The 22,234-nt window shown below is 44.2% G+C and overlaps 2 protein-coding genes across 5 annotated transcripts in view; one reads left to right on the top strand and one right to left on the bottom strand.

Moving 5' to 3' along the window:
- The window catches only part of C8H7orf50 (chromosome 8 C7orf50 homolog), a 255,846-nt gene that overhangs the window by 91,477 nt on the left and 142,135 nt on the right, over positions 1–22,234 (bottom strand). The window lies entirely within an intron of this gene.
- The window catches only part of GPR146 (G protein-coupled receptor 146), a 51,834-nt gene that overhangs the window by 22,238 nt on the left and 7,362 nt on the right, over positions 1–22,234 (top strand). Inside the window, exon 1 of one of the 2 annotated variants that reach the window (XM_066576340.1) lies at positions 16,626–16,835. The exons of the other annotated variant lie outside the window; for it this stretch is intronic. The gene's annotated coding sequence lies outside the window, so the exon portion shown is untranslated. Of the gene's footprint in view, positions 1–16,625; positions 16,836–22,234 lie in introns of those variants that run through there. 2 annotated transcript variants of the gene reach the window in all.

Here is a 22,234-nt window from a genome sequence, read left to right as displayed (position 1 = left end):
ACTGAAATGTGCTTATGCCCTTGTGAATAGGCCCTTAAAGAGGTTCTCCGGTATTCTTAATATTGATAACCTGTCCTCAGGATAGGTTATCATTGATTGGCGGGCCCAATGTCGATGCGGACAGCCCTGGATAGCGCTGTCTGTATTGCATCAGCCTGGTTTGGTACTGAAGGCACAGCTCCCACTGAATCCAATGGTAGCTGTGCCTGTAGCACTAAATAAGGCTGCTACTATGTTGACAGCGCTATCTGCTTCCAGTGCTGTTTGCATAGACAGCTGACCAGCTGATTGCCGCGGATTCCGAGCAGTGTCTCTTGACAGTTATAGGCCCATTTAGACACAACAATAATCACTCAAAAGATGTCGCTTAAGCGACTTTTGAGCGATCATCGTTGTGCCATTTACAACTCAAGATGAGCGATCACCTTGCGCTGCCAGCGAAGGATGTAGAAGACAAGCAGGGTGTCCCCGCTTGTTTTCTGCATTCAGCTGTTTCCCCGCTTCGAGCGTCGGCTGTTATCCAGCTGAGCGCTGAGAGCGGAGGATGCAGAAGACATGTGGGGTGTCCCTGCTTGTCTTCTGCATCCAGCTGTTCCCTGCTGGAAGCGCCCAGTTGTTCTACAGCCGAGCGCTCCCAGCGGAGGATGCAGAAGACAAGCAGGGTGTCCCCACTTGTCTTCTGCATCCAGATGTTCCCTGCTCGCAGTGCCTGGCTGTTATACAGCCGAGCGCTCCGTGCCAGGTATGGAGAACAGAGCTGGACAGCTCTGTTCTTCATACCCAGCCTGTCATCAGGGAGCGGGATACAGCTGAAACAATAGTATCAGCTGTATCCCGCTGTGAATCCCTGATAAGACTCATCGTCATCTTTCAGCACGCTGAAAGACAATGATGAGCGATGGGAGAACGAAAACTGCACAATGTAAGTGCAGTTGCACACAACGATTATCGTTGAGCGAATTTTGAGCAATAATCGTTGTGTCTAAATGGGCCTTAACTATAGATGACCTATCCTGACAAAAGGTCATCCTTAATAAAAGTCCTAGAACCCCCTATAATGGGGTATTCTGTAAATCCACAGGACAAGTCATAAATTGCTGATATAAGTCGGTTTTCTTATTTATTTTTTTATTCATCATGCTTGGAATCCCCTTTAAAATGACTTCTAACTAAAGTGTATCATAACTAGCATGTGTACTGAAAGCCATATTTTGGTTTTATTCACAAGCTGAACAAGATATAATCCAAGGAAGTATCCACTTGGGATCGCATCTACACTTCTGTAATGTTCAAGCAGCAAAATGAATAAAATGACTTCTACTTGACTTTATTGGTCAGTCCTCCCGGTACACGATGTCTTGGTTTATATGGACTCTGGAAACAACTGGCGTTTCTGAAAGACACAATCACAACTCCCTCTACACAGAGATCCGAGCAGTAGATAACTTGGACGAGAAAAGAGAGATTAAGTAAAATTTGGAAGCCGTTACAGATGAATTGTTGTGATGGAAAATTTCTGACAAGCCATCACGCAAGAACTGTGGCAGAAATCCCACATTCTCATATTGTTTTAGCAAAGAAGTCAAAATAAATTCTAAAATGTACTAGTAATTTATGCATGGTTTAAGTAACCGAATCCTACATGCAAAAAGCCGTAGGCACCAAGAAAGCAGTATGGTCAATGTGCAACTTGAGGCTTCTGGGTGCCAATGGAAAAAAAAAACGGTAACATGACCACCATCTACCATTTATAATAATGATATCATCCTATAAGACAGAGGGACAACTGTAGGCACTTAAGGCATCAAGACTCCAGTGTATCTACACCCTCTGCGCCCAAGTAGTTATACCCCTGGATATGGTTTTGGAGAACTTGGAAGGTGATGTAGTTAGACCAACATTATTATAGATACCTGATCATCACCAGCTGTGATATATCCCACTGTCTGAGCCCACTCTGTCATCTCCATTTACATTTAGAAAGCATTTCTGGTCGAAAAGCTGAGCTATTAAGCAATCAATAGGGTAATTACTAAGCATGTTGGTAAACATGGTCTTGTGCCGATGTATGTATCATGAGACTGAAATGACCCGCACTTTCAGAAATGCCCTAACTCATAGCAACCAATCACAGCACAGCTTTCGTTTCAGGGTGCAGAGACCTCTGGATCGCTAGGGGTCTCAGCAGTTGGACTCCCAGTGATTAGACATTTATCCCTTATCTAGTCGAGAGGGGATAAATGTCATTAGTGAGAAAATGCCTTTAAGCTGGCCATACACACTAGATGAATGTTAGTCTAGGCTAACACCTGGCAGGACTGGCCAACCATCTAATGTGTATGGGATCTCCAAACATCTCTCTGACGGCAGATGTCAGGAGAGAGTAGGAACAGGCAGTTGTATTTCAGCATGCCCGATATATTTGGTCTCATAGGAGATAAGCCAGTACCAGGCGTCTGACTTTGACATACTCAGCTGTCTCCATTGAGAACACACGCATGGTCGGCTGAGCCAATGTGCAAGGAATAGCTGTCAGCAGAGAAAGCTACAGTTCTAAGGTGCCCATATGCCTACAGTAGCTGTCCTACGAACTCTCATTTGGCCGATGGCTATTTTCCCAATTTCCCTCCAAAACACATGAACGTTTGGTTTTACATGTGAACAATGGAGAAAGCCGCCGCCAAAACGGCACTGGCGGCGACTTCTCTCCAGGGAAGGCTAAAGAACCGGGAGTTAACATTAAAAGTGTGCCTCTTGCTTCTTCCCCCAGACATGATCTTTAAGGTTGGGAAGAGCCCACACATGTTACGACTTCCACCAAAATTGGCCATTAGGATTTTACAAGCGTTTGAAAGAGGTTTCAAATCCCAAACTTCACCCAGGCTTTGGATACATAGATATTCTGGTTTAGTGCAACATCTAAATTGAAAATGGAGCTCTAGTGCAGCACCCATAAAGACCTACAGAGTATTACTGTATGCCAAAAACTCCTTACTATGGACCTACAGGGACTCCGTGTGCCTTTTTCATGACATCGCCGATCTCTGAGTTGGTTTTATAAGGAAATTTCTTTGATTAACTTTGTTTTCCATTTGAGCGGCTCTTTATGTCACAGCGTGCACATAGTTTATAGAAAACACTAGCAGGGCAGATCTATCGGCATGCACATAGTTCTACATTGTGAGTAATGTACAGTGTAAGCATTCATCCCTTTGCGTTGCTCGGTGCGGTCACTCAACCGTTTGTAACTTTGATCTCTAAACTCCCTCTGGCTAACACCCAACTGACAACCGTCCCGCCCTGCTCAGTATAGCACGAGGGGGGCGACAACACAACATCCAGCAAGTCACTTATTTTCTATCTTGACTTATGAAGATTTTCTTGCAGAACACAATAAGACGTTATCTTGTCATTGTTCCTGCCAAGCAGGCCCGGCTGGTTTATTTGAGGCACCAGGCATTACAGTTCATGGGTGATGCTATCTACACATTCTAACTGATGCTTCAGCCTCTACGTGTTAACCATTTCCTAACCAGATTGTGTAAATTCTAATTCCTTAAAGTGTATTTCTACCAAAAAGCTAAATGTTATTTTCAAGGTTTTAAGCATACGCCAGAGTCAAGGACATTCTATGTTTTGTCATATGGCGCCTCCGAAACTGCAGCATATTAAGGAGATACTCTTTTATAGAAACAATGTTGCAAAGGGAATACCTCCATAATACAGTATCTAATGGAGGTGCCATGATTCACCACCCAGGGGGTGTATCAAAGACGCTATAATCGAACAGAACATCTAACGTCCACACAAGTTATCAAGATAAACCTCCCTTTCTATCCCTTCCTCCTCCCCTCTTCCTGTTTTTTTAATTAAATAAGTCTTATTTCTCCCCCTTCCTCTCTCCTTCCCCCCTTTTGTCCAGCAAGCCTCGTTCGTAGGGCAAGACCTCGACAGTATCCACTCCCAAAAGTCAAATTCAGTCCAGTAAAGCCACCTTTTAATGGTCCGTTAGTGTAAAGACTACATCTCCCAGAATGCAAACCAACAGAGCAAGCTATGAGCAGACATTAAGAAAGCAAGGAATTCTGGGAGATTTTAGCTCTGAAGCTTGGATTAAATGGTGAATACAGCTGTGGGTCATGAAACAGAATGTAACTCAGAATTTGTTTATTGTTTAGTATGTATCTTTTACTAGCAGTAACCTCTCTTCTGTATATGAAAGCAACTTCGTACTTAGCATTAACACAAATTCTGCACCGATAGTACTTGACGAACCACAAAACTGAGTCACGCTCAATTCTTTAAAGTCAAGAATATTGCACAATCAGATCATCCTGGCTGTTGGCATTCTTATGATATTTTGCAAGTGTACAGACAATCTCTTCATTTGATTACTAGAAAAAGGAAAAATGTGAAAGAGAATTTAACGTAACACTATTTTGCTTTTTTTGTTATATGAAAATGTTCTAAATTCTAAGCTGATCAATTTGATAAGTTGATATTTCTAGCGGTCTGAGCACTGCTTTCCTGATATAGAGCTCCAACGTTTAACGAAGGGGCCAAGATGTGGTGTTATGCGCTGCCTCCTCTAGCCTTGTACATCAGTTTTGTCTAGACTGTACCTGTAACGCATGGTTCGGATGTGGTTGTTGGCTCTGTCCAGGCGTCCTGTTAGGGTTCTTGTGCAAAATCCTGAAAATGGAACCCTTGGATGGAACATATCTTGGCCATTACTTAAAACTGCTGAGATGGAGACCAATTGGTTCTGTGAAACGGAGACCTTAGTTACAGGAGGTTTCTGTTCAATTCTGGCATTTTGTGCCAGAAAGAATACCACAGTCCACCACGCAAAACAAAGGAAATTAACAAAAACTTGCTGAAACTGAGACCTGTTGATCTCCATTTTAGCAGTTTTCAATAATGGCCAAGATAGGTTCCATCTAAAACTTCCAAGGGTACTCTTTTTGGGATTTTAAACAGAAACCCTGGCAGGACCCCTGGATGAAACCAATAGCAAGATCTGAATGAAGCCTAGGATAGTCATTAGCCATAAACATTTGTCCTTAGTGCAAAATCACAAGTGCAAAGAGGCCAAAAAGACAATCCAATTACTCCACATTTCCTCTGATCTTTGTATATACACCTTTTCTAGTTAGGGCCTGTTATGGCCAATGGCCAGGAGTTCAGTTAGGGTTTACAAAAATGGTACTGCTGAACAGAACCTGTCTTGGACATTAATGAAAATGGCTGAAACAGACCCCAATAGGTCTGCACTTGGCAGGTTTCCTTCTATTCATTCCCAGCAGTTTGTGCTAGAAAAACGTGTTGGACTACACTATTCTTTCCGGTATAAAATATCAGACAAGAACAGAAAGCTACAGAATGGAGACCTATTGGTTAGCAGTTTTCATTAATGGCCAAGATAGGTGCTGTTTTCAAGATTTTAAACAGAAACTCTGACGAGGTTTGAACAGGCCCTTACCTGTGATCTTATGACCTGATGAAGGTGCCATTGTGGTGCTGAAACGTGTAGCCTTCATCATTTTATTATCTCAGCAAATTTTTTATACTACTTCGTCATCCTCATCCTTGCAGTGCTCAAAGTCTAGGGTTGGCTTCTGGACACCTTTTGGATTGGCATGGTGACTAGAGATGAGCGAGTATACTCGCTAAGGCACATTACTTGAGCGAGTTGTGCCTTAGCCGAGTATCTTCCCGCTCGTCTCTAAAGATTCGGGGGCCGGCGCGGGTGACAGGTGAGTTGCGGCGGGGAGCGAGAGATCTCCCCTCCGTTCTTCCCCGCTCTCCTCCGCCGCTCCCCGCCCCCCGAATCTTTAGAGACGAGCGGGGAGATACTCGGCTAAAGCACTACTCGCTCGAGTAATGTGCCTTAGCGAGTATACTCGCTCATCTCTAATGGTGACGTGGCACTCTACACCTTACCATCTCCAGTTGAAGGAACAAGGAGTTCGGGTCGGAAAGGTTGGATTTTCGCAGAACAGCAGCTTCTTACCTACTAAAATAACTTGCATATTCAACTTGTTTGTGGACAATCCAAATACTGGTGGTAGCAGCATCCAGGGGAGTGACTGTAGTAATGTTCAACTCACATCGAGTGCAACAGTTCTTCTTTATGGTGCCCATGGGCAGTATTTGGATTGTCTATTGTAACGTTGGTTCAGGATCCAGAACCAAGCTGTAAGAGTTGCATCCCTATACCTTTGGAAGAAGCCTCCCTCCTAGCGGAGGACTATATGTGTGCTGTGGTCTATTGCATTTGGTTTTACAACTTGTTTGTGGAGGTGTTGGGGACGTTAGCCATTGTCAGAACGATGTCTTGTGTATGTCCGTTCTGTAATGATTAGGTCTGATCCTAAGACATATTAAAAAGTCTTCACTTTGTCCTAATACAGCGTTTTTTTCAGTAACCCCCCCTCTCCTCTCCTTTCTGAAGGAAACAAAAGCCTTCTGGCTGGCTGAAGTCTTAGGGCAGCGATCAGGCACCATTATTAATGCCCCTTAACCCTGCTGTCACAACCACTTAGGACCACGATTATGAGGGGCTTGTTTTTGTAATAAAGCTTGGAGCCAATGGGCGGCTGAAGCCTGCGAGGACTGTGTACACCGGGTCACGTGTGTACACAGCAAGTTTAGCAGTGCCAGGAGCAGGGTTTCAGTCTCTGTCCGCACGCCTGGCGTAGGACTGTGTGCCCTCTATGCTGTAGGAGCAGTGTTCTCATGTCTAAGCTGCAAAATGCTACTATCGTCTCCACTGCATGTGGCAGGGACTGTCAGGTGAGTCCGCGCTACGCAGCTCATCTCTGCTGTCCACTGGCAATGAATGATTTAGGTAGTTAACAATCGCCTTATGTAATAGTGAAGTAGAAGGTCTCTCTCCACCGCTATATTTTTACGTATTATGATGACCTCTATGAAGTAAATACCTTTGCATGTCCTCCCTGCAAGATAGCAGAGCTGAGTTTGTCATGACTCATTGTACCATTACGATGTATTCAAATTAAAGCAAAGGCAAATTTAGAATCTAAGTTTGGCGCTATATTTGCCATATTAGGTATTTTTGCAATATATTCCATTTTTAAATTGTTTTATCTCATAGTTATGGTGAATGTTCAGGTATTCCAGGATCTATGTATTAGGGAAACCGCCACTAGAGATGCCATGGGGTTGCCCTGTGCCCTACATCAGCATACAAGGGATGAGGGCAACCCTTGGTACTTCTCTTTATACAGAGTGGCAACGGCAAAGTAGCAAAGCACCACATGCTTATGAAAGCTAAGAGAAAGATTGGTCTTAGTTGTCCGTATTACCCAATCACAGCACAGCTTTCATTTCTTATAATGCCGGGTAAAATAAAAGCTGCACTGTGATTGGTTGCTATGAAAAACTAAAACCGATTTGGTGTTGGGTTACTTTTCCATGACCCTGGAGAAGGTGGCGGGGGGGGGGGGGGGGGGGGGCGAAGGCTGGCATAAAGCAGAATTAGGGATTGGGGCACATTTCAGTCTTTACTGTAGGTCCATTCTGGCAAGAACATCTGATTTGGTTCATAGTAAAAAAAAAAAAAAAAGAAAAGATAATGATGAAATAAACATGTTAATATGATTCTACGAATGTACTTAATGCACGTCAGTAAGATGATGTAACAATTTACCAGCAGTCCTATGTAAAACCCTATCGCAAAACGATTTAAGCCACATTGCAGAAAATACTTATCCTCACACATTGCCATGTAACAAACTCGGCTCTGCTACATCTCTATAGAACTCTGCTGTACCCGGCCAGCATTAGAATGAACACAGGGTCCCTATTGGCATGGAATTCACTGCAGCATGGCGCCGGCCAAGCTGCGTTAATCAATTTGCTTAGCTGTGCGAGTTGTGAAACCGGCGACTATGCTGGTGCCAATAATGATTGTATATTTTCGAGTCTCCCGTATGAATGCGGTTCTGTCCCAAGCAGTTTACGGGTGTAATAAATCGCTGTCACAGGCTGGTCACCACTGACAGACGCCCTGGGATAAAGTGACTTTCTTAATGAGATGTGGAGCCTGCACAGGGGCCTTTGCCCCACCGGTCAGCCTGGACCCGCGTCTGTAAACAGATCTGTGGATTAAAGTCCTCTCTGCCACATAGTAATCATTCAAGCATTTCTAATCGCAAAAGGCTTTAGAGAGATTGGCTGCTCGGGTTTGAAAATACAGCGATCAGACGGATGTGTCCTCTTTAATTTAACCCCTTGACTGCGCTTTACAGAAACAGAGGTTGCGCTTCCCTTATTTTAACACTGGAAGATGTGGAGGAACAGATATGTAGCAAGTGAGGGGAAATTAGGTCACTGCGTCTCCGGGCAGCGATGGATTTTGTTGCAAGCAGACAAGACGGTGATACGTTGTAAGTCAGGGTGTCAGACGGATTAGACGTCAAGTCATGTAAATGGCTTCGCAGCTCACATAAAGGGGAACCCAAGTAATGCTTCTTTTACACCTAACCTCCCGATTCTCGTTCTCCTGAGCGAAGGAGCCGCTGACATCGTCACGCTCAGCCAGGCAAATCATCGTTGGCAATTGTAAACTTATGACTTATCGTTCAGTGTTTTACAGTCCTATGGAGAACGCATCAAAAAGCCAACAAGCCACCGATGATTTTTGTGCCCGCTGAAACTGAGCGGCGGGCAAGAAGCGCACAATTCTTGTTTGTCTTCAGCTGTTGCTTGCATTTAAACTGACCAATTATTATTGTTTCGTCTACATAGCAACATAATATGCTAGGCCGCAAAAAGACAATGTCCATCCAGTTCAACCTGTTTCCAGCCCCCCTATGTTGATCCAGAGGAAGGCAAAAAAGCTCCAGTGAGGCAGAAGTCAATTACCCACCCTGGGGGAAAAAGTCCTTCCCAAAATAATGGCAGTTAGAATAATCCCTGGATCAACACTTTTCAGAGAAGGTTCCTTCCTGACTCCAAGTCTGGTTATCGGAAGATACCCTATCAACAACCCATTCTGACTATTTAATGTCTATATTCTGTAATGTCATGGTGCTCTGAAAAGACATCCAGGCCCCTCTTAGACTACTCTATCGATTTTGCCATCTAAATGCAGCCTAAGAATCAAAACACTGCCCCCTCCTGGTGGTGGTTTCTGCCTAATCTCGGAAGAGTCTTCGTTCTCCCCTACTTTTCCATCCAAGACCTCTGGTTCAGTTCCCCTCATTTCTATATGAAGCCTTGTGGGGTCCCATAAGGGCGGCAACAGGCCAACCTCAGCTATAGCACCCCTTTCCATAAGCATCACAGGGTTGTCTCTAAAGTAAGTGCACCCTTGCCTGAGGTTTACCTCCCAATTTATTTGCATATTGTCCATTAACATGAGACTGGTCATATCACATCACACATTTAGGATATCTCATTTCCTCCTATCACTCGCTTCGGGGAAGAATTCAGTTGAGTTGATCGGAAATTTCACCCAGTACTAATGCAGTGTCGAAGGAAATGAAAGACCAATGATTCCCTGTTTTTTTATCCAGACATGTGACAAATGATTTACTACCCCTGATGGCTACATTACAGGTATGACAAGATCACCAATGTGTATGCATTTAAAGGGCAACGCCAATCGTCACACCATTAAACCATTCTCACTCCACCCTCCTGAGTAGTACTGATGCAAATAGTAGAATGTGAAGAGATAAGCCCCTAGTTTTGCGTCAATAGGGACAATTAGCACATCATTTCAGGTACTGTTTTATATATCGGGTCGAGTTATAGATTATGCCATTTAACCCTTAGCAATCCAATTTTGGATTCAGGGTTTTCCTAGGGGGTTCTCTTTTTCTGCCATTATACAATGGCACCATCTGCTGGGTAGAGCCAGTACTGTGGTATGGGACATGCTGGAGGGGCCCCCGACAACAGAGCGGCCAGTAATATACAGTAAGAATACCCTGCCGGATGTCTTCCAACATCAAAGCTGTACAGGCTTCAATCAGAATGTCTTCAGACGTCAGACAGTGGATTGGAAAGGGTTAACTTTCCGCATGGCTCTATAGTACATACCCATATACCACAGTGCTTCCCAGAAGTACCATACAATGAAAGTGGCATCTGTTAGAACATGGTACATTTGTTCTGTGTCAGATTCAAATGGATTAACAGTTTTTGCAATCCTATGCTGACAGACGCGATTTGACCGCATGAAAACTTGATCGGTATTAACATCGCGGCATGTCTTATTTCCATGCAGGCCTCGCAGAGGCTCGCACAGAAACGTCACCACTGATGCGCCATCTCTGCTATGTGCATGTCCGGCTGTGCGCCAGCCGGCACATCGCAGAGCGGAGAGAGAAGACGCCAGACAGGTAAGCGGGAGGTCAATGCCGGGGCACAGGTCGCATCCCGCTGTGTGAATCTCACAGTCAGAATCCGACCCAACCGTGGGCATGAGGTACTTTGGCATGGCAAGATTGGTGGACGCTTAGGCACATGACAGTCGTGCCAGCAATTATTGCTCCTGTGCTTTCACACAGGAGCAATGATCTCTTAGTAAGAGGAGGTGGAACAGGCCGGAGATTGCGCCGTCTGCCAGCCCGCCTCCATTCACAGTAAACAGGCAGTCATTCATAAAGGATCGACTGCCTGTTTACGGAGACAAATTGTTTGATTGTTACGCCTGCACAAACTGAATGACGAACGATAAGCGAACAAATTATTGTGCATCGTTCGTTGACAATGAATGATTACTGTTCAGATTCGCAGCGAGGACCTGAAGCATAATCGTTCCATGTAGAAGAGCCCCTAGAGTCACATTTCTTCAGATTACAGCTGATCATGGAGGCTCTTCGCAAAAGGACACTTTGTGATCTGGTTTTTGTCAAGAGGCACCTCTAAAAAGTAGGGGTTCACCACAAGTAGGCATTGCTATGGAAAGCGCCGGCCCCGTGTCCACAAGTGGAGAATCATTGCGATTCTCCACTCGCGCGGGCAATTCGCAGCATGCGAATTGCCCCGATTCTCCGCGGTCAGCCTATCAGATTAGGCTGACCGGCGGAGATTCGTCTGCGGCTCCTGCTCCCGGGCGGAGCTCCGCCGCAGGATACCGCAACGCTCGTGGACAGGGGGCCTTAACCATAACCAATCCAGTGTCGGATCTGACATTGAGATTTCCCTGCATAGCTCCCATGTCAGGTGAGGTCCAACATGTGTTTCTATGCAGAAGAGAGGTCCGTCATAGGAGTTCTCTTCTGCATATGTATATTATACATATGTAATAATAGTAATTTTAATCTTTATTTGTATAACGCCAACTTATATAATATACATATATATGTAATATATATATATTAGCTTACTTTTAATATAAAAAACTGCTAATAAAATCATCATGACGGGTCATTTTTATGTGTTTCTGTTGAGTAATTCCAAGGAATCCACAAAGTGCTTTCCCTCCCAAAATAAAGAAGAGCCGGGGAGGGGAGTCTGCGGGTGGCAGGGAAATTGGATAGGAAAGGGTTAAAGGAGCTGCTGCATCCAATCATGGTGGGACCATACGTAACTATAGCACCGCACAGTGCTCTTGCAGTTGGGCTTTCTCCTGTACACTAGTTATATGTTAATGTAATTTCCTGGTGTGGGAGAAACAAAGTTTTACAGAAGTAACAGCCTCAAGCTGCTACAATGTAGAAACCATACTGTAATAGCGAATATCGGAAGCGCAGAGCATTTACTAACAACATGCTTTATTGGAGGTTCCCTTTAAGGATTCAAAAAGAATTTACAACATCTGGATAGTGAAATTCACGCTGGATAAACATGAAAAGTACCACTAATAATGTACAATCCGACATTGGGAAATAATGCTATGCTTTACGGACTTGGGCCAAATTGAATTTCATAGCGTCAGACCCACATCACTAGGACAATCTCCAAGCCTTTGCTAGATTCCTAAAATGGTTTATGGGAAATACTCATCATTGCAGATAGGGATTATAATGTCCTATTCTTTTATACCCAGCTCAGCAGCCGGGAAATAAGACAGCTTAGTGGAGAAGACTGGGAGGGGGATTCATATAAAGGAGACGATTTGCTAGCATCCATCTCCCATCTCTTGTTTTACGTGACCTCTTTAGTTTTCCTTAGTTCTCCCAAAACCAGAAATGTCAAAGTTCCGGAGGTCGCAGCAATAAAAATAATGTAAGCTGCATGAGTTCCTTGTGTCTTCATGCGTGACTTTTGAACATGGGAGTGGGTGGTCCACTGTAAAGTCATCCATTATTTGTTTGGGGAAAATGGTGCTATGACCATTGCATACTTAAGGTAGTATTCGTTATTCTGTGGCTCTGCAGCTGTTCCACAGCTACAAGGATCAGCGTGGCCAGAGAGCATGCAGCTGCAGGAGTTGGAGTTTTGCAATATTTAGAAGGCTATTAAAGTAGGGAGAAGTGAATGATCTGGTAATCACCAACTGGAGTAAACAGGGAAGTTTGGACATTTAAAGGGCCCATAATAAATTGAAAAATATGACTGTTTTCTTCCAGAAACAATGTCACTTGTTCTAATGATGAGCTGCAATGCTACACACAACTAGAGATGAGCGAGCGTACTCACTAAGGCAAACTACTCGAGCGAGTAGTGCCTTATGCGAGTACCTGCCCGCTCGTCTCTAGAGATTCGGGGGCCGGCGGGGAGTAACGGAGGGGGGGGGGTGAAGATCTCTCTCTCACTCTCCCAACCCCACCCCACCCCCCACCCCCCCGCTCCTCCCTGCTCACTCCCGCAACTCACCGCTCTTCCCTGCCGGCACCCGAATCTTTAGAGACAAGCGGGCAGGTACTCGCATAAGGCACTACTCGCTCGAGTAGTTTGCCTTAGCAAGTACGCTCGCTCATCTCTACACACAACCCATCTGCAGCAATGGTGCTAATTCTGGAAGGAAGCAGTCCTGTTTTACTTTTCATACAACCCCTTTAATGAGCATACCCCTAATCACTAGGACTTAAGGCCCTTTTACACGGAATGATTATCATTCAAAAAATTGTTCAAACAAGTGAAAGGGACCGAATCGTTCAGTCTAAAAGCAGCCAACGACTGAATGAATGATAAATCCTTCACTTTTCGTTCATTTTATGCAGGATTAAAAATCATCATTGGCTCGTTCAGTTATCGTTCAGTTTAAACAGCGATCATTCAGTCCCTCTCATTCACTAATACAGTGAATGTGAACAACTGAACGATTTCTCTTTTGAACGAGCCAACGATGTATCTGTCTGTATAGACAGGCTGCACGAGTGACCTCTGACATCACTCCCTCGTTCAAATGAGAAATCGGCTCGTCTAAATGGACCCTTAGGCACTTCATATACAACCCCAAAGCTATATAGAACAGCAAGTGGTCCCGGTTGTATAGTTACACTATACTTCCAAAAGTAGTTGGATACCTGAGAAAGAATTTAAAGTAGTAACTATTTACATACATATGTTAATACTTAGTGGGGCTCCTTGGGGGCTAGTGACATTGGATACTCTCCGTGGTATACTTTCTACTAATGTTTAATACACTTCAGCTGGTATTTCCCCCCATTCATCCTGCAAATATCTGTTGAGTTCTCTCAAAGAAGATAGACGCTGTGTCATATTTCCTGATTCTACGTTCCAGTTTGTCTCAAAGATGGGGTTCAGGTCGGGGCTCGGTGAAGGCCATTTCAATTGTGGAACATCCATATCCTCAAACCAATGTAAAACAGCGTTGGATTTGTGACAAGGCACATTGTCTTGTTGGAAGTATGGCCGACCATTCCCAGAGTATTACCACATTGTCAGCAGCACATTATTGTGTAGTATGTCAGGATACATCTCCGTGCTCATGGTTCTTGTCACTGCAACCAACGGGCCGAGACCATGCAATGTAGAACAATCCCAGACCATAACAGAACCTCTGCCAACTTAACTGTTGGCACAACACACAAGGTGTTTCCTGGCATCCTCCACACTCGAGTACTTCCATCTGATCTGCAGATGGAGTAGTGTGATTCATCACTCCATAGAATGTTCTTCCGTTGCTTGACTGTCCAATGATGTTGCTCCTTGCATCACTCTTAACAGGCCGATGCATCTTCTCGCTCAATGCCCTGCCGGGGGCCGTGTGTACATGGGCTGACATTCCTCAGAAATAGCTCAATTGAACGATTATTCTATTGGCCCATGAAAAGTTACCTTTACACACCAGTAGTCTGGCCCTGGGATCATTGGTGGATGGAAGGTTGCTGGAGAAAAGAAAATGTTGCCATTGTCTCTGGGTCCTCTACAAGATTATGTGAAATGAGAATACAGGAACCAAACTATTGATTGCTATTGATCATCATGGTGTCAAAGTCAACCATGAGGCGCACTTTAGGCTTCCAGAGCAGACAACAGTTACTCACCAAAGCTATGGCTGTCTCCTTTAGGGCTAGAGTTACCCTTTCCATTAGGCAACATCTAAAAATTCTTCCTTTGAGGTGTGCCAAGTAGACTACACTTGTTAAACTAAGTTCTGTCTTGTATTTAGTGAATTGAAGATGTGATCTCCGATGTGAAACCTTACACTTTGCCCCCAGGACCTCCTGAGAGACTCTTCCTCCGCTATAGATGTTCGCTCTCTGTGATCTCAGCAGCCTCCTTCCACCTGCACAGTTTCAATTGTTTGAACATTAATGGGAGACAGCTGATTATAAGAGGGCTTGTCTGTGTGGATGAGACAGGAGCGACAGGTAGCCTGGAGGTAACACAATTTGACTGCGAGAGCACATATTTTGCATACTCTACAGATCAGAGTCTCGCTTCAGCTATGCGGAGCTCTGCAATAACAATATTGACTTATTTAAACAGCGACAATGACTTTGTTGATTCTGAACTCTTTGGCAGAAGTAATCCTTCACCATAGTAAGCCTCCCATTCTGCTGATCTAGGAATATTTCATCTAAGGACTTTCCATGTTTCTTTAACAAAATCCTTATAAGAGCATCTTGTGACACTGAGAGAAACAGAGTTCAGACATCCTGACCGAATGAAATTATATGTAACCGTGTAGGTTCTCTCACCAGATATGTATGAAGATATCATCAGCTTTATTTCGGCTATGATGAGGCTTATCCGTTCAGTCGCATCCGACCCTCGGTCACTCTATGGATCAAGGTTCTCCAAGCATCTCTGTCTTTCACCGCTTCTTTCAGTCCGGCGATTGACACGTTTGTGGTGGCCTTGATTGTATCTAGCCATCTTGTTCTTTGTCGTCCTCATCTTCTCTTTCCACTGACTTTGCCAAACATCAGTGAGTTAGCGCGTATCAAGCGCGCAATTATCGTTTACGTTCACTCATTTGAATGATATATATAGATATATTTCTGTTATTAGGCTACTTTTACACGTACTGATAGTTGCTTGAGTAATCGCTCAAACGAGTGATTACGGGAACACGGAAGCCAACAGGCCAACTGAGCCATAGTCACTAACTTGTCATAGTCGCTTGGTTTTTAACTCACCCAAAAAACAAGCGACAGTCGTCCCATATAAACAGGCATACGTTCATCTATGAGATCTCTGCCACGCTCAGCCTCCATTCTCGCTTGCTGCATATTGTTAGGGTCTATGGCCATTGTGCCTACCTTACGGTGATTGTGCCGGCCTTATGGCGATTGTGCCTGCTCTGCACCTTACTGCATTTTTGGCTCCTTTCCAGTGAAATATGCCTCCATTCAATGAACGATTACGAGAAACCACAGGAGCAATAATCTTTCGGACAACTGTGACTGTTAGGCACTTAAGCGTCCAACAGACATCCCATGTAAACATACCCTTAGGTCAGGGGCGTAAACTGTAGAGGGTGCAGGGGATGCGGTTGCACCCAGGCCCAGGAGCCTTAGGGGGCCCATAAGGCCTCTCTTCTCCATATAGGGAGCCCAGTACTATGAATAAAGCATTATAGTTGGGGGCCCTGTTACAGGTTTTCCATTGGGGCCCAGAAGCTTCAAGTTATGTCTCTGTGCAGCATGGTTTAGGTATGGGTACGGGTACAGATACAGATAGAGGGGGAGCCCCAGTTCACCTTTTGCATCAGGGCCCCTGAGCCTTTACTTACACCCCTGCCTTAGGTTACATTGTTGGTAAAGCTGTTATTTGGTTACTATATGCTGGTATTTACATATGCACTGTACTGCATATTTTTGTAGTTTATGTCAGTAGTGGCACTATATAACACTATTATTTAGGCAACTATATTGAAGAGTCACTTAGGCACCAAATTGTTAGGATTACTTGTACACGATATGGGGTAGGCGCCAACAGAGACACCATCGAACCTAAACCTGACCCCGCTTGTATTTTCCGCAAAGCGGTGATTTAAACAAATCTCATTTCATCCTTTTACTTCCATCATGCAGAGATTGGCACTTGAGACGTCTGTGTGACGGATCCGCTATACATTTCCTCGGCAGGAAATGAGAGTAGAGTAGTTAGGAGAGCATCAGGCACCTGCGTGTCTGTCTCCTACCCTAATCTCATCACCGCGTATCAGTTGGTGAGCCATTCCTCATTCTTGTAAACAGTCGATAGGGAGTGGCTAATGCTGCCTGCCAAGTGAGGCTGAAACTTTGTGAGCAGCATATGGGCTGGAAAACAAGTGCAGCTCGTGGGGAGATGTGTTCCCAGCAGCATGTAACAATCAGCTCTGCAGTGCTGGGAAGCCAGAGAGGAGGACACAATATACTCAGGAAACCGCTTCATTTCCTTCCTATATGAAACTTAATGTCACAGCAGAGCCGTTTAGCATGAGGAGCGGTCCGCACAAGGTAAGAGATCGCTTACACCTACATCTACCAGTCAATCATCCCCTCTTTAAGGGAAGGGATTGCGCCTATCTGTCTACATTCTGTGCCATCGAAAACATCAACCTAATATATTATGCATTCTAGGTTAGTTCTAGTACTTGTGTATATGTTGTATGGACTATTTGTTGAGAAGGTAGAACATGTAGTAGCAATTCCGGTAAAAAAGAAAAGCAGTAGAACTGCAATACCAGACCCAGCCTATAGACAAAGGTGGCACTGTTTCTGTAAGAAAGCTTTTTCTAATCTCGTACTACTCCTTTAAGAAACATAGTTTATATTAATAGAGGTACCTAAAGGCAAGTGTCTGTCGTCCAATCATGTTGTAATGCAAGAGTCGTGGTAGAATTCCTATCGTCATCATCGGAGATAAGGGAAATAAATCATGTGCTTGAAAAATAGCTGACTTCTAAGATTTTTATGCGTGTTATACATGAAAGGAAGCTGCGTTACAGGGGATTGCTTTGGCTATCAATTATCTCAATGCTGATACTGCTTATCTAGGGACTGGAAATGGAATTTTTATGGAAGAGATTATCATGTATGGCCACATTCTTCATTCTGTATCGTGACCAACAATCTCTTCTGGTTTACTCGTTACAGTAGCTGAACTGCACATTATTAATGACTTACTATTAATAATTTCCACGCAACATTTCTCACCACTAGGATGTAAATGCATTAGCCGTCGGGAATCTCAGAGATATCCACTGCTTCGAACAATGTGTTGTGTGATGCGCTCTTATTATATGGTCAATCTGATTAAAAAGTTGGACCAAAAGTTTACGACCAAAATAATGGGGTTTAGGGTGGTGTTATATAGACCTGCATGTGGGATTACTCTATACATAGGCTACAGTCTTATAAAATAGCTACTGATGGAAAGAATACTGGGTCAGATGGAAGGAGCGGAGGAAGAATGTGGTCTTAAGCTGGCCATACACATGAGATAGTTGTCAGCCAAACAGTCATTCAGTCAACAGCTATTCCTTCCAACCCCCTACCTGTATACACTTGTCTAAGGGTCCTTTTACATGCGACGATTGTCAGGGTCTTAAATGCTCACCTGCCTCCATCCGCAGCAAAACATTGAGTGGTTCCTGTTTTACACGGGCCGTTAAGTCGCTTGCTTTTTAGTTCTGCTAAACACTAAAGGCCCATTTAGACACAACGATAATCACTCGAGATGTCACTCAGCGACTTTTGAGCGATCACCATTGTGTCATCATTGTGTCAGAGCGATCACCTTGCACTGTCAGCAGAGGATGCAGAAGACAAGCGGGGTGTCCCCGCTTGTCTTCTGCATACAGCTGTTCCCCGCTCTGAGCGCCCAAATGTCATACAGCCGAGCGCTCGGAGCGGAGGATGCAGAAGACAAGCGAGGTGTCCCCACTTGTCTTCTGCATCCAGCTGTTCTCTGCACGGAGCGCCCGGCTGTTATACAGCTGAGCGCTCCATGCCAGGTATGGAGAACAGAGCTGGACCGCTCTGTTCTTCATACCCAGCCTGTTATCAGGGGGGCGGAATACAGCTCAAACAATAGTATCAGCTGTATCCCGCTGTGAATCCCTGATAAGGCTGATCGTTGTCTTACTGAAAGACAACGATGAACGACAGGGTAACGAAAACTGCACGATGTCAGTGCAGTTACACACAGCGATTATCGCTCAAAAGACGGCTTTTGAGCGAATTTTGAGCGATAATCGTTGTGTCTAAATGGGCCTTCACTAACTCCGACAGGTGAGTGTTTTCTCGCTCATTCCCCTGTCAGCAGCCGCGTGTCTACGGGATGATTATCGTGTAAATTTACTGTTTCCAAGGAAAATTCAGATGATCATCACCCCATGTACAAGTACTGTTAGTGTACATGTGTTCTCGATTAGGAAAATAAAGTAAGCTGCTCGACACCTCTAATGGCGGATTCTCTTCTTTGACAATCACGGATCAGGTATGTTGAATTCCAACGGGGCCAATCCCTCTCTCCTCCAACATGTGTCGTCAGGGAGTGTCAGGACAACCCCATAAGTTGGCCAGTCTGGCCAAGATCTGCAGGTTTGGCCAACATTCATCTAATATGTATGGTCACCCCAAGTGTAGAAGTAGATCATATAGGTATGAAGATGAAGTAAACACTAACCATACATACTAATAAGAGGGAAGGAGGTGTTACAACCTCAACTGCTCAGAAATGGGAGGCCAATAATCATAATTCAAGGCTCAACGTTGGAGATACATGCAGAGCACATTATACTGGCATTCATAAAGGTAATGTAAAGCTTCTACATGTGATGTTATGGCTCACTGCAGGGAATTTATGCAGGTACTCATTTAGTAAGAATGCATTATATGGGGATTTAAAAAAAGACTGATAAAAAGTAGTGAGGGAAGGCAATGAAATAAAATAAAATAAAATTATTACTTCTGAGTGGGAGTGGGAGTGGTAGAATCAGATACTTATTAGCTGATGCATTTAAAGGGGTTGAACAACATTTTTTTTCCCTTTAAAATCAGGCTCCCCCATCATAGAAAATAACAAACAAAACATATAATCACCTCTTCCAGCTTCCTGCATCTCCCACACTGACAGCTCCGGGTCTCCTTTGTACCCAGTCTATATTTACATGCTGCAGGATGTCACAAGCTGCTGCAGCCAGTCACAAGCTGCTGCAGCCAATCACAGACCTCAGGTCTGTGATTGGCTGCAGCAACCTGTGATCGCCTGTAAAGAGGCTGCATGTAAACATTACATCACAGGGAAGACCCATTGCTGTCAGTAAAATAAACACTAGCGTTTTGCCTTTCAGTCATTATTCAGTCTCTCTGTTCCATTTTCCGAGCAAAGAAATGGAATTAAAACTGAAATAAACTTTTCTGCTTTTTTTTACTCATTAATTTCGATGGGTTCTCAAAAAAAAAAAGAATGTTGTCATTTTGCTTTAGTTTTTTTTTTTTACTGGAACACATAGCACAGCAGACTGCATTAAGTACTATACCAAATTATGGCTCTTGCATAGAGCTCATGTTGCATTATAGGTTTGTGTTCCACTAATCTGTAATATGGCACCCGTGATATTCCGCAAGAACATCATGCCAAACTGGATTGAATGAGGTATTGCAGAGATATCATTAACTAGAAGTATTACTACTGCAGGACTATAGATTACTGTGCAGAGGCACTATAGATCCATAGAGATGCCAAGTACCATCCTATTGGCTTTGCTGTGTGCATGAAGCCTTAATCATAGAGGACTCCCTTAAATAGGACCCATTATGTACTCATATCATCGTGGTTGTCTCTATAGTTTTGCAGCCACGTTGCCGCTGACTTCAGTGAGGTCTTTCTTTTGTTCCTATTCACCCCAATTCTCCCGTAGTGACTCTTTTTTAATTCAGCTCCTGTCACTGTGAAAGTGTCAAGTGGGCAGTCTCCACGCTCACTGCCAATCAAGTCTGGCATCACCCATTGACAATGACTGTTGGGGACGCCCATTTGACACATTAAAGTCACTGGGAGGCAAATCTAAGAAGAGCTACTATAGCAGAACAGGGGTGAGTAGGGGCAAAAGAAAGACAAAGTTGGAGCCAGCAGGTCCACGACTGCAAAGCTATGCAGCCAGCCCAGCTGACATAAGGACATAACAAGTTAACTTTAAGACTTTTCTTAAAAAATTGCAGAAATTCTCTTCCAACATTGTTCTACAGTGTTGTCTATGTACATGGGGAACTTGGCTGCCGGTTTTAATAAATTCATATCTGCATAACCTGAGGTCAATGTTATTCCTGAATACTTTTAGTGCTACTTTTACTCCGTGACTTCATGTTCTCTCTTATTTGCAACTTGCATCATTAGCTTTGGCACCACGATAATGTACCAGCTGAGAACAGAAGTGGTATGTGGGTCAGTGTAGATTCAGCTGTGTTGCTAGAGTCCCTGGTTCTTCCGAGGGATCGCATGGCACAGGTTTCCAAGTACACATGAATTATTGAGCGCTCTTGATGCATAATTAAATCCCTCACAGTTATACTTCTGATGTATTTTATTGACAAAGCAGCCTAACAAGTTGGAAATACAAAGCATTTAACAACAAAGATGAGCTTTACGTGTTTTACTACGTTGGTATTATTCGTTCTGCTAAGTGGCTACGTCTAGGGCAACTGGTAGTTCTCTAAAGTCTAGACCAGTGCTGCCCAACTCCAGTCCTCAACGCCCCCCAACAGGTCATGTTTTCAGGATTTCCTCATAGTTGCACAGGTGATGTAATTAATGTTGGTGGAGTGCTGCAGCCTCTTCCTCGGCCTGTGACGCCCATGAGCCAACACGGCCCTTCTGTAGTTCAGTTGGATTCCAGTAAATGAGACTAAGCTACAATACCAAGTACAGCCACTAAAAAACGTACGACACTGTGCCTGTTATACAATGAAGAGGCCGCAGCGCCCACCCACACAGCAGATCGGTGAAGGTGCCAGGAGTTGGAACCCCACCAATCTGATAGTGATGCCCTATCCCAAGGATATGTCTATCTAGGTCCTAGATAATCCCTTCAAAGCTAATGACTTGGGAAATCTGAGAAAGACTGACAGCCAGGGGCCTGATGCCTGACCAAGACTGTGGATGTTAGGCATTGCTTCCCGAGAAACCCTAGATATAGCTTGCAGTCCGGTTTGGCACCATTTCTGGAAGAAATTACCAATGTTTCTTGTGATCCTGGATGTCCTCTATACTTTTTATTGGCCAAGTAGATGAAGGATGGTAGCTATCAATATGCAATTTTGGTCCGTGAAGCCCTTAGTGCAGTAAGTGCCAAGTAGTGATATCACTCAGATGAGAATCCTTCGGCTGGGTCACACACTTGCCCATACAATTACTTTACTGGGTCACACACTTGCACATCATGCCCATACAGTTACTTTATTCTTGAGCGGACGCACCTGATTGGTCTTTCTGTGCACCGATCCAGCATCCATAGTCAGACAAAAAAAAGCTGCTTTTTCTTTTTGGCACATGGAGAAGAGTGAAAAGCGGCTACAATGCGTACTTCCATGTCCCGACAAAGTTGCCCGCAGATGGCTGTGATCAGGTTATCGTCACAAGGTCCGAATACAACACACCAAGAAAAACAACGATCTCCCTTTAAATTTAAGAGACTAAGCCGCCTGCCCAAAATATACTAACTTCACAGTGTTTATCGAGCTGTTTTCCCCGTAATGAGAATTAATGACCAATAACGATGAATCATCTTTGCCGGCAGACGAATTTGCACAATTAAAGCTGCCATCTTATGAGAACAACAGGAAAAAGCCGTAATGGGGTGAGGCAAGTCCACTGCCGGCAAGAACCTTGTTTGCATATCACACAGGATGAG

Source organism: Eleutherodactylus coqui, chromosome 8 (assembly GCF_035609145.1).
Source record: "Eleutherodactylus coqui strain aEleCoq1 chromosome 8, aEleCoq1.hap1, whole genome shotgun sequence".
Taxonomy (NCBI): domain Eukaryota; kingdom Metazoa; phylum Chordata; class Amphibia; order Anura; family Eleutherodactylidae; genus Eleutherodactylus; species Eleutherodactylus coqui.
This window is presented reverse-complemented; position numbering and strand designations above follow the sequence as displayed.